Raw genomic sequence first — 16,557 nt, 5'->3', positions numbered from 1 at the left:
AAAGAAAGCTTCCAGCTCTTGAACTGAAGCATGTAGTTAAAAGTATTTTGATTTTACGAAAGGTGGAGGGAATTTGTAGACAGAAGAGTTTGCTGGCCACCGAGACAGGAATGAATGAGTTTTTAGTTCCAACTGTCTTCTTGTATTTTTTTATCCTTTCTCTCATTTTGTCCAGAAATAAAATGAAGGGAATTATTGGTGAAAGCAAGTGCACTGAGAGCCATAGCTGTGAACACGAAAACAGTTGCATTTTCATAGTGAAAATGAGCCAGAAACAAGGGAGACTTCGGTAATACTGACCCCGTCTTTACATAAAAATGAATTGTTTTGCTCACCATGGATTTTTGCATTACTCTTGATTTCTTAAATACTGCATTAAAATAGGATTTATCTTGACCACTGAGTTTTTTGACATCCCCTTCAATTTTGCACTTAACGCCTCCCACACCCTCCCCCGAGTCCTGGCCCGAGGCTGGCCGGCTGTGCCCTTAGCCGTCACTGCCGCCTTAGCAGAGATTCCCTGATGGAGGGAGAGAAATAGCCTCCCTCAGGCCTCCCCTGGCCCCTCTGCCTGCTCCCCCTTCTCTCTCCTCTGGCATCCTTTCCCATCCCTCAAGGGCCTGCTCAGATGTGTCCTTCACTATGAAGCTCTTATAGTTCCTTCCACCTTCGGAGAACCTTCTTCCCTGCCATACCCCCACAACACGCGTGCTCACCTGTGCTCTAATACCCCTGTTCTCCCCGAGTGTAAATTTTGCCCACAGCCACATTTGTCTTCCTCACCCGGGGGGGAGCTCTTCGAGGTCAGGCACCAGGCTTTATTTATGTCTTGCATGGTTTTCCTAGTGCGTGGTCGGTGCACCCACTGAATGCCTAAAATGGAGTGGTTAGGTGCTAACATGGTTTTGCTAAGTATTACTACACCGTGAGTTTGAAAAAAGAAACTGGCCATGTGTGAGTCCTATCCTCTGTTCCTGTGACAGGGGGACCCTTCCAGGGGGCAAGTGATTGGCGGCTTGTGGAGCAGGCTGGGCTGGGAAAGGTGGTAGCACCTGGGAGTGCAGGAATTTGGAAAATTGGGAATGTCATAACAGGAAGTCTTGTGGCTGGATGGAGAGGGTAGGGGACCGACGACTGGGTTTGGCTGATGGAGAGATAAGTGGGTTGCAAAGCACGGGTATAGTTGCCCTGGGAGGGGACCATCAGGAGAGGCAGGGGACCTGCGGGAAGGGGACTTGGGAATGAGAAGGCTCCAAATGAGGACGCCCCGGACAAGGGAAGATATGGACAGAAAGAAGGGAAATATTGATTATGTGACGTTTTCCCAGAAAGTACGTCTTCAGAGTGATCTGTACATACGTTTTTTCCTTCAAACTCAGGTCAAAGAAATGAGGAAGTTAAATGCTGTGGAAAGTCTATTGTTAACTCCAGCCAAAATAAGTGGATAATATTTTTAGTTTTACTGCTCTGGGATATTTAAGGAAGATAAATAGGTTTTATAATGAGACTACAGTGCACAGAATGTTTGGCTATTATAAACTGGACTTCTGGAGAAGCCGTGAGCAATGATTTAGGAAGGTCATAAAATGGGAAAGCAAAAAACAAAAACAAAAACACTGGTAAGTCAGCATCCAAGAAATGATTCAGGCCTGCGTCACGACAGTTTAGTTATCTAGGACCGTACAGCAAAGTGCCCCAACATGATGGCCTACCACAGCAACCGCGGTGCTGAGGGTCTGGAACTGGGGACGGCCCGACTGGGGCTGCCCGTCTAAGACGCGTGGTTTCCCCCACTGCCCGCTCCTGTCCCCTGCGTTTCTCTACAGCACCTGTCTGCAGCGCTGTGGACCCCCGTGAGCTTCTTCCACTAGTGAAGGTGGGTGAGGGTGAGGCTCTGAGACAGACGCAGAAGCAGGAGGGCTGGCCTCGGTTGTTAGCTGTTAGAGCCGGGAAGGAGGGGGATGGAGCTGGTGGTTTATGGGGAGGGAGCTGGGGCCTGAGCGGATGCCTGTCGCCAGGGCGCTCCAGCTCTCCTGCCTTGAGGTGATGCAGTTGCCCTGGGATGACCCACAGGGACCCTACCTGTGGAGCCCTGGACCCACCTTGGGCCATCCTGCGGTGGTTGGTTCTGTGGATCCTGCTAGGTGAGGTCGGGGCCTGGAAGGCCATGGGGGGCATGCAGGGGAAGAGGGGCTACAGGCATGGTGAGGCAGGGCTGCTGGGGGTTCTGGGTTCTGGGGAAACCCCATGTTGTTCGTGGCCTCAGAGGAGGCTGCCACCTGCCCCGCGTGGCCTGCCATGTGGCCTGCCATGTGGTTGCCGTGTGCACGGCCCTGTCAGGCAGAGTCTGGCTGGGGTGGGGCCTGGCGAGAAGACAGATCTCAGCTCCCAGTGGCCGCTGTCTGCAGAGGCTATGGAAGGTACTGGACTCGGGCAAGGAAGGCGTTGTGTGGAAGACCCTGTGGGGGCACCCCATCCCCCCAACGAGTCTCATGCTTGCCGGGGCTGCACAGGGAGGGCAGCTCGGCCTGGCCTGCTGACTGTCAGCGGCGCCCAGAAGGCCTTCGGCAGCCCATGACCAGAATCGCTTGTTTGCCTGAGGGCACAGCTCCAGTGTGAGGGAAAGCAAGTCCTGATTAAGGAATAAACGAGGGGGAGAGTATCAGGGAAGCAGGGAATGAGGACATTCCTCTGGATCCGCAGCTCCCTGTCACCCTGGGAAGAACCTCTGAGGCCTGGGACAGGCCGCCCTGGGCCCTCCCTCTGCCCTGACACTCTTGCCCCGAGGAGGAGGGGGACTGCTGTGGAGGGCGCACCATTAGCAGGGGCAGACCCACTTCTGATGTTCCTGGGGCCCAGGGCAAGGGGGTGGCAGAGGCCCTGGTCCCACAGTCCTCCCACCCTTCACCTGCCCGCCTTGGGTCTGTGTAGTCATGAAGGGCCTGGCAAGCATCCCTCGAACCAAACTCTGGACCCACAGCCCACTACAAGCAGATCCTCAGGCCTTGGGGTCCTCCAGCCTGGGATACACCCAGTGAGGAGGCCTGCTGGGTCCCTTGGGGTGGGATTTCTGGGGTCCCAAGTGCTCAGGACATGGTTTGGAGGTTAGGGCATGGGCCCCCATGGGCAGATCTCCTTGGCCCTGCAGACCCTGTACGGGGTTGCTGAGTCCGCTGTAACAAAGGACTATAGCCTGGGCGGCTTGAGTAACAGTGACAAATTCTCTGACAGTTCTGGGGGCTGGAGGTCTGAGATCAAGGTGCCCGTCTGGCTGCGAGTCTGTGGGACACAACTTCAGGGGCCTGGCTGGGCTGCCAGGTGGACGCTGAATTGGGAGGATGGATGGTTCAGGAAATCTGGTTTTAGGAGGCAGCTGTGGTTTCCCAGGTGAGCCCAGCTCATGACTGGGGGACGAGTGGGGGCCTAGTTTGGAGACATTTCTGAGGTGCGTCCTGTGGGTCTCATCCCTGTGTTCTGGGAAGAGGCCCAGAGGAATGATGTCACCACCATAGGCCTCTACCTCCTGCTTTCTTGTCTCCTGAGCCTGTGAACCCCAGAGGTCAGCAGGCAGAGAGCTTTTTCCCCAAGGATGGCTGAAGGAAAAAGATCTGCCAGGGTTGCATTTCCAGGTCTTGTGATGTCAGAACAGTTCAAACTTGACCTAAAGGCTTTTGAAAAGTGTTGAAGAGGGAGCAGGGCGTCGGTGAGGGGCTGGGGTCATGTGTCTCTGCGGCCCCGCAAAGCGAGCCTGGTTTCCTGGCCTTCTGTTTGCACAAGCCACCCTCTACGACCCCGCGGGCGGCCAAAAATCCATCTCATACGTGGTCAGGAACATTTCATCCAAACCATCACTTGAATTTGGACACAGGGTAAAAAACAAAACAAACCTGAGCCTTCGGAGCCCAAATGGGCTTTCAGATAGGCCCTGGGAACATTCACTGAGGGCCCCGGCTTGCCCCCTCCCAGCTCCACCTCCAAGAGGGCCCACGACTGTTTGCCATGAATGTGACATTTATTCTTCTTGGCTATGTGCAGAGTCAGGTGAGGTTATTGCAAATAAAATATAGAAGTATTCATTTTCTCTTCCAAAAAAGGCTCTTAAATGTCAAATCAAATTAAATGAAATCATTGTATCAGGCAGAACACATATAAGTTGCAGATGGTGTAGTCTTTCTATAAATTCCCCCAACCTCACCGCTTCCCCTTAGATTTTATTGACCTGGGCCAGTTTAAATAAAGTTCAAATATACTTATTAGTTGAGCAAATGTCATATGCTAGAGTCTGAGCAAAATGCATTTGCTAACTTCTCCTTCCTCCCAGTCCCCCCCACCAACCACCCCTGCTGTTGGTCTGGCACCCCAGAAATGATCAAACAGCAATTCGGGGGTGCTCAGCATCCAGGCCTGGGGAGGCCGTTGGGAGCACCAAGGCTGTGGGAAGGAGCGGGAGGAGGGAGCCTCCCTGAGAGGCATGGCCACATGATAAACATGCCCCGCTCCAAAAGGCAGAAGCCCTGTGCACAGATGTTGTGGTGTTATGAGATAATTTTCGGACCTCAATGGGGTGAAAAGGCGGACTTTTCACAGAGCCTCGCCATGGCTTCATTACCATGCCAATCCTGGGAGAGGGCCCCGATTTAACACAGCAGTTGGCTGAATGCATATGGAGCGGATGGACCCCTGAATGAATAGTGAATGGGAAACCGGCTGGAATCTGCCTTCAGCTTTGTTTCGGGGCTGACCAGTGTGAGGGACCCCAGAGCTCCCGGCGCAGATGGGAGGAGGGGGCGGCCATCTGATGGGCTTCTGTCTTTCCCTTTTTATCCTACCACTTGTGGGGCTCTTCCTCCATCTCCGTGGATGTATTTCAGTTGCCTGAACGAATGTGCTTCCATCTCCTCACGCCACTAAAGCACGCACAGCTTTGGGAGAAATAGGCAAGAAGCACAACTGCAGGGCGGCAATCAGCATCTACATTTTTCTTTCAAAAACGTGAAGTTTTAAGATCACCGGTTTTGTGTGTTTGGGGAATCGTTGACGATGTCATTAAGAAATCACGAAAAAGACAATGAAAAGTTTGAAGAAGTTCGGAAGGACTTCCGGAGTTCTGGGTGCAGGGAATGCGCGCGCCACCGGGAAGGGCTGGTGCTTTCAGAGCGCGCAGCGTCCGAAGGCCAAGAGCTGTAAATCAAAGACTCTGGCATTATCTAGTTTCCTTTCTGGCTTTAAAAATTAGAACAGATGTCACAGGAGAGGACAAAATGGATTTTACCCACCAAGAGGGGCTTTTCTTGCCCTCCGTAATAGGAAGTGCCTTGAAATGCTAATGTACACAGTTTGTGTTGCCCGGGTTTGCATAGAGATGGTGGGAAACAGCTCTGAGCCCAACAAAACCTTTTGTTATTAATCAAGAAAATCTGGTCTTCTGAAGCAGCAAAGAGCTGGAAATTAGCGAGGCTAGCAATGAGGCCAGGGAGCAAAAATGCAGCAGAAGATCCCCAGCAAGACACGGAGTCTGGGGCCCTGCTGCATTTCCCTGTGCCCCCCACCTTCCCTGCTCCCCCAGAGCCTCCACATTGGAAAGGGGGAAGGGTATTTCCCTCCTATCTTGTCCTTTAAAGTCGTGTGTTTTCTTTTTAAGCAATTTTGAGAAGCAGGCTGGAAGAACATCCATTAAAAGCGTGCTAATGAAGCGGTGCTAAGAAAAGAAAGCTAAACACCACAGAATCAAAGTGGAGCATTTTGCTTGGCTAATGGGCTTGATTATGAGATTTTACAGGCCCTTTTATAAACTTGAATTTTATTTTGCGCTGGGGAACAGGAAATTTCTGTTTGGTTTTAAACATACATGATCATGCCACCAAATATTCCTAATTTAAAGCTGTGGGAGCTGGAGGTTTTATGTCTAAGAGAGGAAGGGGTGGTAAGAGCCCAGCCAACTGCAGTCCTAGCTCAACCTTCTCGCCTCTTCTGCAGAGGAGTGGCAGGCCGGCAGGGAGGCTCTACCCTGCTCTCCCCCTGAGACACGGGGGCTCTCAGAGCCTGGCATCCACGTTCGGCCCCTGACCTTGTTCCTTTTGGGATCGGGTTGTTCGCCTCGCCTCATCTCCGCACCTAGAACAGATCATTCTGTGTTGTACGGGGCTAGCCTCTGCCTGGTGGGACATTCAGCAGCATCCCTGGCCTCCCCTCAAAGCAAGAGCAAGAACAGCTTTCTCCCATTGGGGCCGCCAAAAATTTCTCTGGACATTACCAAAGTCGCCCTGGTTGAGAACCACTGAACTAGATAAATCACTCACCCTGGGGTGATGGGAGCTGCCCAGGGTCCAGGCTGGTGTGGGGCACAGGGCCTCCGAGGGGACGGCTGCTGTCTAGTGATGGCACTGAGGACTTGGGGAAGGACGGGCAAGTCTGTTCCAAACAGCAGGTTGCTGCATACTCTCAGGGTCTTTCTCTGTGACACCCTCATCTTCCAGCTAGTGGGCTGTGGGTGGGAAAGGAGGAGGAAAAAGGAAGAAGCCGGAACAATCCACAGCCTGAAGACTCAACTCAGTGTTGGATGCTGATGTGCCATGCCCTATGGTAAGGCTCGTGCACGCTTAGCCCCACGGGCAGATTGGGCCCTGCTGATGGAGGACGGCGGCTGCCCGGTTTAACCTCTGCTAAGATGTCTAAGTGGGGCCTTGCCGCTCTTTAAATTATGCTCCATTATCCTCGCAGGGACACCTTGCTTTTTGGGATAACGACTTGTTGCAAAGTTGCCCGTATATAGGATGATAAGCATTCACTTATAAAATATGTGTTACACACACATTGCATGTACTTTTCTACTAAAAACAAGCCTAGAGAAAGTCTGTTATAAAGAATTTAATTGGGTCGTGGCCCAGCGTCTTCCTCCCCGTCCAGGGTTTGCTGTGACTATAGTAGGTGCCGCTCTGGAGGAGAGGCTGGGAGGTCCCAGCGGCCCCCCGCAGGTAGCTGGATGTGTTGTGACCCCATTACACATGGATGACTCGCTTGGACAAGAGCTCGGTGAGAGAACTGAGGTGCTGCAACGAAGGCGACTTGGGGCATTCACAGACAGTGGCCGATCTGGGTCGCTCTGAAGGGTTCTTCGCCGCACCGGTTATAGTGATTGGATCAGCAGGTCGTGCCCCACACGGGCCACGGGGAGGGGAGCTTCCTCAGCTGCGTGCAGACGCGGGGCTCAGGGATCCGGGGGGTCCCAGGACCCCGGCAGTCCCAGCTGCACCAGCGCACGGATTTACAGGCAGCCGCTCTCTTGCCTCCTCCGCCGAGGAAGCTCTGGCTTTGGGATACGTGGGGTGGGACGGGGAGGCCGCCGTGAAAACCAAGTACAGCTGAGGAGAGCGGGCTGCGGGGCCACGGGCCTCACTGTAGCTTCTTCTAAACGGTGTGACGTCGTCGCGCCCCCACGCGTGACGTCATCACGCCCCACGCGTGACGTCATCACGCCCCACGGCGCTGCCTGGAAGTCTCTCAGGTAGGTATTTATTTGAGTTCGCAAATAGTTTCTTTTTAGAAATGCTCGCGCCCGCACAGGAGACCTTTCGAGCGGGCCTGGGGCCTCGATGCCTGCATCTGACTGAGGAGGAGATGTCCACGGAGGCAAAGCCCGTGGGGCCTGCTCGCCACGGCCGGCTGGGGCAGGGCCGTCGCCGATGCACCTGCAGCTCTTCTTGCGCACTGACCCAAGGGGGCCCCGGCCAGCCACCGGGAGCAAGCACCACGGAGAGGGGAGGCCTGAGGATGGAGGGAGGGAGGGGTGAGCGTTAACTGAAGACGGGTTTCCGCTCCGCACCGCCTCCCATGCTCCCCTGGCCTGGAGGGGTGGGGGTTCTCCGTCTGGCCCCTCTTCCCCCTGGAGCGGCCCCCGCCCCCCCTTTTGGGACTTGGCAGGCACGATGACATCATGAGTGAGAGGGGCCAGCAAGTCCAAGGACAAAATCAAATTCTGGGAGTGAGCGTGACCCCTGCAACAGCTACACACGGCTTCTGAGGGACGAGGGCGTCTTGCATGTGAGTCATGCAACTTCCCAGTGATTTTTGGGGACACAGCCTGTAGCCTGTAGGGGGATTGGGGCCAGAGGGAGACCGGTGCCTGTGGCCTCTTTCCCAGCCTTGTTCCCGTCGGCCTTTCGGATTGCCAGCCGGCGGGCAAGGGCGTCGGTCCTCCTCCCGGCTCACCTGTCCCCACCGGAGCGCTACTACCTGGTCCTGCTCGAAAGCAGCTTAGCCTGCTCTCAGGCGTTGGTGTTTGGGAAGCAGAACATCCTCCTCGGCTGAGATTTCACCTATGGGGCTGAGTATGGAGCAGAAAAAAGGCTCCATTATAAATACCTTCAGAGGCGGCAACAAAGGAAATGCTGACGGGCAGCGGGGCCCCAGGCCGGCTTCAGCGGGCAGGCAGGGCAGGCCGGGGAGGCCAGGGTTTTGTGTGGAGTTCAAAGCCCCAAGTGAAAGCTAATGAGGACCATTGTATTTGGGCAAAGGACAGTGCAGAAGCTCCCATCAGAGAGGAGTGTTAGATTACCCGCCTCCGGTTTCTGGAGAGCTTTAAAAGGCAGGCTTTGGAGCCCCTGGAGGCTCGAGAGGTGTCTGTTTCCTGGGGACATTTTCTAGGGGACCCCTTCAGGGAGTGGCTCCTGGGGTCACAGGGAGTCCTGCTCTGCACCCGCAGCAGCAGAGTGCGCACAGGCAGAGGGAAAGGGGGTTTGGGGTCAGGTTGCCCCATGGTTGCTTGAGTCCTGGAAAGTCTGTACTGCGGAGGGGCCTTCACGGTTTGGGGGGCAGAGAAGTAACGCGTGGGGATGGGCTTCAGAAGAGCTCAAGCCGGTGGAGGTCCCTGAGCTGATGGTGCCTTTTCTGATAGACCTCGAGGCTATATCCTGTCAGTTCTGTGATTCTGAATTCAGGAATATGCGACAAAAAATCAGCTGTTCCGATTAACACTGGTCAGTGAGTAGCAGAAGGCAATCGGTTTCCAGAACCTGCCTGGGCCGCTGGAAGGTGCCCGTTACTGCTAGGAATCCGCGGCCATGAGGGACGCCACCCCACTAAGGGGGGCGCTTGGACACTCTGAGGGGGAGGCCCTTCCTGTGCGTCTGTGGGACCCCTGTGGCAGCTCCCTGGCCACTGATCGGAGCTCAGCTGGCGGGACACCTCCAGGCACAGCGCTGCAGTGTCCATGTTCCGGGGTGTGAGAAGCCAGCCAAGCTGCTCCCCTCCTGGGAGGACTAGTTTCCTCTGGTGCATCCCCGTCCGGGGCCACTCTAGGGAAGCCAACTCGAAAAGTGCTCCCGAGGCACTCAGGGTTCAGAAACCTGCTTTTACTGTGTCTGTTCACTTTCCCATCTACAGAGCAAGAAAAACGACAGTTGGTTTTGTTTTTTTTTTTCGTAAAAGGGAATAAACTCCCTCACCAAAAAGCAAGACCCAGCCCCAACCACTTGGAGAAAACGACACACTGCTAATAAAGTGGACTCGGAACAAGCATGAGAAATCATGACATGAGGACAAGGAATGAATGATGCTGAAGGAAGTGGTGAACAACTGTGTAGCCGTGTTTCTGGGACATACCCCTCGCACTCCAGGACCATTTCCCATAGGCCACACGGTAACATCTAATTAAGATGTTAGCTCCTCTCTCCTCCCTGTGTCCATTCTTATCAATTCTTCCCAAAGTCTCCCATTTCCTGCAAGGTCGACAGAAGTAATGCGGGCCACGGAGATGCGGAGAGCATTTTAGGAATGCGAGGGAGGAGAATGCAGTGAAGGAAGAAAGACCTTAGCAGCGTTGTCTCTAACATGCTTTAAAAAACAGGGAATCTGGGCAGAGGAACGTGGGGGCTGGGGGACACTTGGAGGCCAACTGGGCACAGAGAGACCCTGGGGGGTGAGGCAGGAGTGCCCGCAGGGGGTGCAGGGTGCCCAAGGCAGCCGGTCTGAATTCCCAAGCGCAGAATTCTCAACCACCCGGGAGTCTTCCAATTCTCAAAAACCTCCCATGGCATTTTCATAACAAATCAGATCGAATTCACTGGAGTTAGAAACATGTTTGCGGTCATGGCCTGACTAGGAATCTGAGGCTGGGGTTACTACTGCAGAGCTCCCCGAAATCTCAGCACCCTCCGAGCAGCAGTGGGGAAGGGGGGGGCATGTCTAGGAGGCGGGGGGGCCCTCGGGGAGTCATTTTCTCCATTTAGCTGGGTATGGGCTCTGAGCACAGCTCGGAGTCTTCTGAGAGCCCGGTCCCCGATCTCCAGCTTCTGCAGAGTTGAACCCAGGTGGCTTTATGGAGCCCCCGAGGGCCCTGCAAACACTCAGCAAATGGCCTCTTGTTGAATTTAGCAAGGCCTTCGAGTACTGAAGAGAAGACCTCTGGCCTCAACTTCGGGCTTCACGTTGGGGTCTCCACCAGGCAGGGAAGGGATTGCACAACTCTAGCAGCAAACAGGCTGCACTCAGCGTCTGCCAGGTGCATCCTGTTCCCCAAGCATATTCCACTCCATCCTCACAGCAATGCCACGAGGTGGGTGCTCATGTTTCATGGGCGAGAAACTGAGGCTCAGATGGCCGACAGGACTGGCCCGCCGCTGTGGGGCTGACTCACGGGGAGCTGGGATTCGGCCGGACCGTCTGACCCCAGACCTGAGTCCTCGAGGAACCGCTCTGCTGCCCTGGGCCCTATGGAAGGGGGGCGGGGGCAGATGCTTGTTGAGTAACTCTGTGCTCTACCCCAACTGATGGTTCTGGATTGTTTAAGAACAATCCACGTTTCAAGCAAATTGTTATTCCTTGTAACGTGGCCAAGTTTGCCAATGATTCCTTAATTTTAAAAAACATGTAAGTTAGCACAGATTCCAGACTTTGTCTCTAATGTTGCCACTCTTACTCCGAAACATTTTTAGGAGAGAGAAAGATGGAAGGAGGAGAAGCAGCTGGTGGGCCTGAAGTTATACCTACAAGATCGTCTTGTGGGTTTTGCCAGAAAAAGTTTGGGAAGTCTGTGCCAGGAAGTGTCTGGGCTCCACCTTCTTTCTTTCAGCCTACCCTCCTGGTGGGGGGCTGGGGGCCGGGGGGGGGGGTGGTGTTATCTTAAAGATAAGAAAACTAGGCTCAGGCAGATATGGGACTAGTGTTGCGGGTAGAACTGTGTCCTTCAAAAAGATAAGTTCAAGTCCTGACCCCTGGTACCTGTGAATGTGACTTTCCTTGGGCCTAGAGTTTTTGCAAATATAATCAAATTAAGAGGAGGTCATGAGGGTGGGCCTAATCCAATCACGTGTGTCTTTATAAGAATAGGGGAAATTGGACACGTCAGGAGAGCCCCGTATGATGAGGCAGAGACTGAAGGGATGCGCCTACAAAAATTCTTTGCAACCAGGGAAGCCAAGAGGCAAGAAAAGATCTTGCTCTAGATCCTTCTGAGCGAGCATAGCCCTCTGACACCTCAATTTTGGACTTCTAGCCACCAGAACTGAGAGAAAATAAACTCTTTTCTTGTTTTGGCCACCTGGTTTGTAGAAACTTGTCACGGCAGCCACAGGAAATGGATACACCAAGTTTTCACCTTGCTTCTGCTGTGTCCTTGAACAATTCCGTGTTAGGTTTGCGGGGGATGCTGAAGAGGGCTGGGCTGCTGCCTGCATCCAGCTGGAGCCAAATGCTGCATGGTCTTGAGAACCAGAGGAGGGACTGAAGTTTGGGGCCGCACATAGCGGGGAGCTTGCAAAGCATAAGCGCTGGCAAAAGCACAAGAGCGAGATGAGAGTGTTTAGAATATTTGTTCTTCATCAAGGGATCGATGAGGGTGAAGGAACGGCCTTTCCCTGTTACACCAGCCGTGCTCCCCGAAGAAGGAGAAAATCCAGAGTTCCTTTAGGACGCAGGGGTGTTAAGAGGGAGGTGGGGGGGGCGGGGAACGGAAGGACCGTGTTGGGTGTCAGGGGTTGTGGCCGCGGGCTGTTGTCTAGAAGGGGGCTGGGGTGCCCATCTGGGTGAGAGGCAAGGGTGGGAGAGAGAAGGAACAGAGACAGCCCAGGGGCAAGAGTAGCCCCCAGGAGGCCAAGGGAAGTCAAGTTGGCTCGAGAATTGTTGACATATAAAGCATACGTGGTTCCTGATGATAAATCACCCCGCAAAGGCATTAAAGATCGTGCTCGTGAGTGACTCAGAAGCCAAGTATGTTGGTCCTCTTGTAACGTGGGCGGCCAAGTTATGTTGAACGAGATGAAGGGGTTAGTATCTCATGAATGTGCGTGGGAGGCTGACTGCATTGGAGAAAGAGTTAATCATTAAACTGTTTGCGCCACTACAATGGGCCGGGGCTGGCCGGGGTCCTCGGGCTGACCCCACTCCTCACCCACCCTGTTGGTATGTGGCCCACACGGGAAGACCACAGGAAGCTCGGACTGTGGCCCCTGAACAACAAGGCATTTTACTTTGGAAACTGCCAGGACGAGAAATTAGTGAGGCGGATGAGGAAAATCAATTGGCGTGATTCGAATTTGGTAAGGAGGAGGAGAAAGGTGAGGGAAAGGGAGTGCTTGGGGAAATCCTGCCTCCTCTGGGAGGTGGGAGTTATCCGACTCCTGTCTCCAGTGGGGAAGCCAGGCTCAGGGAGGTTAAGTAGCCGGCAGAGGTTTCGCAGCTAGAAAGGGCGGCTGAGCCAGGATTGAGGGTGCAGGCCTGTGGGCTCCCAATGCCTGCAGCCTGAGCCCCCAGCTGGGCTGCCCCCACCCCCCCAGGCTCCTGAAGCTGCCAGAGAGGAAGGCTTGCAGGCCCTGGCAAGAAATAGGGGGCCCGGATCCCGCCTCTGGCTCTGCCCCTCTCGGGTGGTTATCAGGGATGAAGCAGGAACAGGGGTGCCAGCCCCACGTCACCATGACCTGCCCAGTGGCCTTGGATGGCCTCGCGGCCTCTGTAAAGGAGCTGATGGTGCCTTCCTCTGGCGGGTGGGGCAGACTGGATGACGTTTCAGGATACTGTCTCATCCCAGGATTGCATGATTCTTGAATTTCTGGAGTTTTGAAATGATAAAGAATGTCTCTGTGTTCAGAGGGTCTGGGCTCCGGGGCAGAAGCCAGTCCTGCGGACGCTGAGCATCAGTGCCCCCCAGCGCCCCGAGAGCTTCCCTTGCTTGTGGCTACCGCACGTCCAGCTCCATTCCGTTCCCACGTACCTTGTGGAGGGTGGCTCTGCTTCTCGCCCCACAGTGCCCCGCCCCTGCCACCCCTCTCTCCAGGGTCTGCGACAAGAGTCTGTCCCACCATCAATCTGACCAAGGCACTGGCGTCTTGGAGACCCCCCTGTGCTTCCCCAGGTCTCAGCACTCCACACCGAGTCTCTCCCCCGCCTCAGAGACCCTCATCTTGTTACGGAATCTGGACTGGATCACCCGACGGAAGAACCAAGTGGCACCCGGAGATCTTGGAGGATCAGAGGTTTATTTAACGCCGGCGGGCTCAGAGGAGAGTGGTCTCCAAAGGTCTGAGCCCCGAGCACAAAGGGGGCAATTTATACAGTTCTTCCTCCGCATACTTGGCACTTTGGGCGCGTGCGCGAAGCGTGGCAGGGAGAAGAACCCGGAAGAGCCCCGGGGCAAGGACTGGGACTCTCTCGCTGGCTCGGTCGGCCATCTTAGGACACAGAGTTTCCTTATCAATCTAGGTCCCCAGGATGTCCTCGCTGCCTGAGGATTCCCTCGGCCAGAGCCACGTAAGGACTCTAGCCTCCTCTCCTCATGGGGGGTCGTGGCCACTCCTCAAACCTATTCCTTCTAGCTGTTTCCCTTACGTGATTCCCAGAGCAGCAGATGCTGCCTCCTGGACAAAACTTCTACAGAAGAAGACCAGTCCCCTGTCTTTCTGTCTCTCAACATGGGACCCCCAGTTCCTGGGAGGGTCCTTCCCCAGGTCCTTAAACCCATGGCTTCCAGGCGGGTGTTGCTCAGTGATCACAAAGATGCCACCTGGGTGGGCCCCGGAGGCCACTTAGCTGGCTGAGAGTGGTGGGAGTCTCCTAAGTCACAGCATGTCCCAGGGGAACGCCTTTCTTTGACTATGGTGGGCAGAATAACAAAGACACCCACATCCTAATCTCCAGAGCCTGTGAACATGGCACAGATAGGATTAAGTAGGGATACTGGGATGAGGAGATTATCCTGGATTACCCAGATGGGCCCAGTGTAGTCACAAGGGTCCCTATGGGTGGCAGAGTCACTGTTGGAGTGATGATGTGACTCAACTGGCCATTGCTTTGATGGTGGAAGGGGCCGGGGGCCACGGAGCACGGGCAGCCTCCAGAAACTGGGGAACACGAAGAAACAGATTGTGCCCCGGAAGCACCTGAAAGAACGTGGCCCTGTAAACACCTTGATTTTAGCCCAGTGAGAAGCATTTTCGACTCTGGCCTCCAGAACTGTAAGATAATAAATTTGTGTTCTTTGAAGCCGTCAGGTCTGTGATAATTTGTGAGAGGAGCAACTGAAAATGAATATACTGAGTGACATCTCTTCTCGTGACACGTCTCAGGGAATTGTTCTCCACGTGCACATGTCCAGGGATGGACGCTGGGCGGCAGGAAGCGAGGCATCTGTGAGCTGGCAGGTCCTGGAGCCCTTATGCCCGTGTGGCATGTGGCAGGACCCCGTCAGCTCTACACAGAGCAGTACGCTCTCTCACACCTGTCCATCTAGTGAACGCGTGACCCTCTGGCTTAGGACGATTCCTCCCATGCTCTCGGGAGCAGGTGCGGCAGGTGAGTATTTGCTGGGCTCCGGAAGCTGGACAGATGGGCCTGCAGGCTCTGGGAGGAGTGCATCAGGGCTGGAGGAGGGAGGAGGGAGGAGGGACAAACATGTCTGTCCTAAGCGTTTTCAGTCCAGCCAGGGACGGGCATGTGCAGAGAAGATCCCACATCAGGGCGTGCTAGGGGCAGGGTCGTGGGGCACGGAGCACAGTCTGTGGGCAGAAGGGCATGTGGGACACGGAGGAGCCCCACTGAGGCTGAGGAGCAAGCAGGAGCAGAAGGCAGGTCTGCACAGAGGTCACTACGGTGGACAGCCTGAGGGAAGGGCCTAGAAGGGGAAGCTCAGAAGCTCTGGATCCACAGGCAGGACCAGAGTGGCGTGAGCCAGCTTCCAGGCTCTCTCTTCTTCCTGGGCACTCAGGGAGTCTTCTGCCCCGGCTGGGACATGGGGCAGTGGTGGCCAGCAAGCAGGCCGTGCGCAGCGCTGACGTGTGACCTCCACTTCCTTCTCACCTTCCGGCAGACCTACCTGGAAGCCATGTGTTGAAGAGGCTGGGTCCCAAGACGTGGAGCGTGTGTGTCCCAGCCCCTCACCCTGTGGACTCGTGGTGTGAGCGAGGTGTGGCCTCGGTTTGTGACACCTTGAGATTCCTGGGTTCACTTCTTATCTGGGCCTGGCCACCTACATTGGAGGATTCCCCGGGTTTTGGAAGAGCCCCGTGGTCTTGAGAAGGCGCTCAGCGTGTAGCTGGAGAACACGAGCACGATGGGTTAGTACTACGGGAAGCTGAGGGAACGGTCGCGGGGTTGGCGGGGTCGGGGGGGCAGACCAGCAAGGCAGAGCAGCGGCCCCGGAAGAGGAAGCCTGCCTCGGGAGAGCACTTTTCACTCTTGGAAGCTTCTCCCAAGTCTCCTGTGATCCCGCTCTGGGTTTTTATCTGTTTTCTTGGGGACCTCATTCCATGCATCTCACAGTGGGTCCGTGGCACCTGCAGCTTCTAGAACAACGAATAAGTCATGTTGGATGAAGTTGATCATTTTTTAGGCACAACCAGGATAAGGACTTCTAAAAGTAAATGGTTTTTGAAAATAAACTTTTGAGACTTTTTAGTGGAGAAATCCATGAAAGCCATTCCAGCATCCCCTATAAAGCACATACATCGGCACTTACTCTATTATGAGTAAAAATCTTGCTCCCTGGATCCTTAAAGGTGAGTATATCCCTCCTATAAGGCTATTAATACATGATAAGGATAGTCCAGCACCCTTTACCATAAATTCTAAATCAAAGTATAATGTGCAGAGACTTACTAATTATGTATGCTCTGCCTACTGCCTTTGTATTCCCATAAAATGACCATTAAGGTAAAATAGATAAAATCAGAATTTTATGCTAGGTGTCTTTATTCTCACACAGCAAGTGGGTGGTGGGCAGGAATCCAGGCCTGGGCTGTCCCAAGGCCAGGTTGTCCCCTCTCTGCGGGTGGCAGGGAGGCCAAGGGCAGTGAATGGTTTACCCCAGGCCAGAGCGGGCTTTCTATCAACTTTTATCAAACCGCTCCCTGCCGGGCATTGGCTTTGCCCGTGGCCAGAAGGAGCACGTGGTCTGATGGGTGGGCAGTCCCAGCACCTCCCAATTTGTGCCCAGAGGGAGCGGGACTCCGAGGCTACCAGTAGTTAGTGTGGAGGGAGGGAAAGGCAGCTTGAATGTGACACATTTTTCATTTTAAGATTTGTTGCCGTGACTTGTCAAGCAGAAATTAGAACCATGCCGGTTTCTGGATG

At 54.5% G+C, this 16,557-nt stretch overlaps 1 long non-coding RNA gene across 1 annotated transcript; it reads left to right on the top strand.

The window, feature by feature from the left end:
* The first annotated feature begins 13,480 nt into the window (after positions 1-13,480).
* On the top strand, positions 13,481-16,185 carry LOC116648218. The gene is made up of 3 exons (XR_004302467.1): positions 13,481-13,740; positions 14,474-14,781; positions 15,296-16,185. It is a non-coding gene; the product is annotated as an uncharacterized LOC116648218 (long non-coding RNA).
* Positions 16,186-16,557: the final 372 nt, after the last annotated feature.

The sequence above is a fragment of the Phoca vitulina genome, unplaced genomic scaffold (assembly GCF_004348235.1).
Source record: "Phoca vitulina isolate PV1807 unplaced genomic scaffold, GSC_HSeal_1.0 scaffold42, whole genome shotgun sequence".
NCBI classification, from domain to species: domain Eukaryota; kingdom Metazoa; phylum Chordata; class Mammalia; order Carnivora; family Phocidae; genus Phoca; species Phoca vitulina.
This window is presented reverse-complemented; position numbering and strand designations above follow the sequence as displayed.